General features: G+C 47.4%; 1 pseudogene; it reads left to right on the top strand.

Annotated features, from left to right (window-relative positions):
• The first annotated feature begins 241 nt into the window (after positions 1–241).
• On the top strand, positions 242–735 carry LOC101841819 (annotated as a pseudogene).
• Positions 736–3904: the final 3169 nt, after the last annotated feature.

The following is a 3904-nucleotide window of genomic DNA, read 5'->3' as shown; positions in this document are numbered from 1 at the left end:
TTCCATTAACCTATGTATTACCACTAGGCTGTGGCTTACCCGCAATGCCCAACATGTTACTCCTTTGGCGGCTACATAGGTCCTCCCTCTCTACTCTGCCCACTATCTTTCTTTTCCCTGTTTAGATTTCCCACCTGGCTAAATCCTGCCTGGCCATTGGCTGAAGCAACTTTATTCATGAACCAATAAGAGAAGCATATATTCACAGCATACAGAAGGACATGTCTTGCTCTTTCCTTTCTGCCGCCGCCATGCCATCCAGACTCTGAGGAAGACCCGTTAACTCCGGGGCCACGTGAACCATGGCCACGGCCGCATTGGTAACACCGCAAGCATCCAGGAGGCCATGGGAATGCTGGAGGCATGCATCACCACAGGATCAACTTCAACAAATACCATCCAGGTTACTTTGGGAAAGTTGGTTTGAGGCATTACCACTTAAAGAGGAACCAGAGCTTCTGCCCGACTGTCAACCTGGATAAGTTGTGGACACTGGTCAGTGAGCAGACACGGGTCAATGCTGCCAAGAACAAGACTGGAGCTCCTCCCATCATTGATGTTGCGCGATCGGGCTACTACAAAGTTCTAGGGAAGGGAAAGCTTCCTAAGGAGCCTGTCATCGTGAAAGCCAAATTTTTCAGCAGAAGAGCTGAAGAGAAGATAAAGGGTGTTGGAGGTGCCTGTGTCCTGGTGGCTTGAACTACCCAGGGAGATTAATTAAATGCTAACATTTTCCAAAAAAAAAAAAAAAAGACATGTCTCATCAGGTCTCAAACTCAGAGATCAACCTGTATCTGCCTCCTGAGTGCTGGGATTAAAGGAGTGGACTACTGCCACCTGGCTGGGCTGTAATTCTTAAGTAGCTAAGAATAGTCTTGAACTCCTGATCCTCTTTCCTTGTCTTCTGAAGTGCTAGGATGACAGGTATGAGCCACCAAGCTTCAAATAACTTACCTTCTGGCCATCCATCCCTTCACCTGTTTATGGGATGTCAATCAAGGAGTTTGTGATTTTATTTGTTTGTTTGCTTTTTCGAGCCAGGGTTTCTTTTTAGCTTTGGAGGCAGTCCTGGAACTCTCTCTGTAGACCAGGTGGCCTCAAACTCAAGAGATCTGCCTCCCCTCTGCCTTCCAAGCACTGGGATTAAAGGCGTGCACCACCACCCAGCTGAGTTTGTCATTTTAAAATGAACAAATCTCGTTGATTTTAGAGACAGGCTTCTCACTATGTCCAGGCTGATCTCAAACTTACAGCCTTGTCTCAGCCTTCTGAGTGCTGGAATTAAACTGCCAAGCCCTACCACTACCAGACAGAAGCTTTTATGGATCCTCACTCTGTGGTAAACAGGCACTGCAGTAGGACATGGGTGGGATGGAACCTGCCAGCAACAGTACCCACCTTAGTCTCTCTTCAGGCCCTTCTGCGTCTCTTTGTGCGTTCTTTCTCCTCGTGTAGCCTCGTTCTGGTTTGGGAAGGGAAACACATGTTCGGCACATGAGAAGATCAGGGGACAGTTTGGGGGAGTCCATTTTTTTCCTTCCACGGTATTCCACCATCTGGGAATCAAAACTCAGATCACCAGGCCTGGTGGCAAGTGCCTTTATCCACTGGGCAGTCCTGCCCTGCACCCGTTTTTGTTTGTTAGTTTGAAATGGAGTCTTGTCCAGCCCAGCATGGCCTTGAACCAGTATTTGAAAATGACCTTGAACTTGGGATGCTCTTGAGTGCTGAGATCATAGATGGGCACCAACATGCCTGGTGCATTCAGTTCTGGGGGTTAGTCCTGAAGCTTTGTACAGCTAGATCACTGAGCCTCAGCCTCTGGCATCACAGTGAGGCACCAGTGTGAGACTTGACTAAACAGGTTACACAAACCTTGAGCTAGCACAACCAGAAACCATGGCTCTCTAAAGCCATTGGGGCAGGAGAGATGGCTCAGAGGTTAAGAGCCCTGGCTGCTCTTGCAGAGTTCTGAGTTCAATCAGCAGAGCTCACACGGAAGCTCCTAACTGCAGTTCCATGGGGTCTGATGCCCTCTTCTGGTGTACAGATGAACATGCAGACAAAACACCCATATAAAAAGAATACATAAATAAATCTTTTTGTTTGGTCCTTCAAGACAGGGTTTCTAGGAGCTGGAGAGATGGCTCAGCAGTTAAGAGCACTGGCTGGGGCTGGAGAGATGGCTCAGAGGTTAAGAGCACTGGTTGCTCTTCCAGAGGCTCTGAGTTCAATTCCCAGCAACCACATAGTGGCTCACAACCATCTATAACGAGATCTGGTGCCCCTTTCTCACATAAAGTTGTACAGATAGAGTACTCATATACAATAATTAAATAAATCTTTAACAAAATAGCACTGGCTGTTCTTCCAGAGCACCCAGGTTCAATCTCCAGCACCCACATGGCAGTTTACACCTGTCTGTAACCCTGAGATCTGACACTCTCATACAGACATACATGGAGACAAAATACCAATGCGAATGAAATAAAAATTATTTTAAAAAAAGACAGGGTTTCTCTGAATAGCATGGGCAGTCCTGGAAATTCACAGATCTACCTGCCTTTGTCACCCAAGTGCCACCGCTAACCAGCAAGAAAAAAAAGTCTGAGGCAGGGGCAAGGCAAGAAGCTTGAAGATGGCTGGGTTTTGGGGGTGCACGCCTTTAGTCCCAGCACTAGGGAGGCAGAGGCAGGCGGATCTCTGTGAGTTTGAGGCCAGCCTGGTCACAGAGTGAGTTCCAGAACAGGCTCCAAAACCTGTCTCGAGCCCCCCCCCCAAAAAAAAAGAACCCTGAAGATGGCCTGGTAGCCACAGTGAGCTCTAGGCCAGCTAGGGCTACAGAGTTAGATCTTGTCTCTCAAAAAGAGAAAAAGAAAAAAGTAGACCAAAGTCATTGAAAACATCATTGGTAGATCTGTCCTGCCCTGTCAGGAGGGTGATCAAAGCCAGGCTGGGCTTCCATCCGTGACTTTTCTCCTGTCTTCCTTCCTTCCTTCCCTTCCTGTCTCCTAACTGACTCCATAGACCATGCTGGCTTGGAACTCACAGAGATCCACCTGCCTCTGCCTCCCGAGTGCTGGGTTTAAAGGCGTGCGCCACCAATGCCTGGCCTTTTTTTTTTTTAAGGTTTTATTTATCATGTATAAAGTGTTCTGTCTGCATGTATGCCTGTACACCAGAAGAGAGCACCAGATCTCATTACAGATGGTTGTGATTCCAGGCTGTCCTGGAATTCTCCCTGCAGACCTGGCTGGCCTCAGATCTGCTTGCCTCTGCCTCTGGGAGTGCTGAGATTAAAGGTGTGTGCCACCGGCGTTGGTGGCGCACGCCTTTAATCCCAGCACTCGGGAGGCAGAGGCAGGCGGATCTCTGTGAGTTCGAGGCCAGCCTGGTCTACAGAGGGAGTTCCAGGACAGCCTCCAAAGCCACAGAGAAACCCTGTCTGGAAAAACCAAAAAAAAAAAAAAAAAAAAAAAAGGGTGTGTGCCAGCACTACCTGGCAAGTTAAATCTTTTGAAACAGATTTTTACATCATTTATAACCCAGACTTGACCCTCAGCAATCTGCCCTGTTGCGGAATACTATTTTAACTGGGCAAAGATGTGTTACATTTGTTTATGCTGACTTCCTTAACACTATAAAAATGTGTTACATTTGTGGGTTGGATTTTTTTTGTTGTTGTTTTTTTCTTTTCTTTTTTTTTGGTTTTTCGAGACAGGGTTTCTCTGTGGCTTTGGAGGCTGTCCTGGAACTCGCTTGGTAGTCCAGGCTTTTTGTTGTTTTTTTCGAGAGAGGGTTTCTCTGTATTGTTTTGGAGGCTGTCCTGGAACTCCCTCGGTAGACCAGGCTTATTTATTATGTATACAGTGTTCTGGCATGTACAGGGGCGTGAGCCACCATG

Source organism: Mesocricetus auratus, unplaced genomic scaffold (assembly GCF_017639785.1).
Source record: "Mesocricetus auratus isolate SY011 unplaced genomic scaffold, BCM_Maur_2.0 Super-Scaffold_100022, whole genome shotgun sequence".
NCBI classification, from domain to species: Eukaryota; Metazoa; Chordata; class Mammalia; order Rodentia; family Cricetidae; genus Mesocricetus; species Mesocricetus auratus.
Note: the sequence above shows the minus strand (reverse complement) of the source record. Positions and strands in the feature narration are given on the sequence as shown.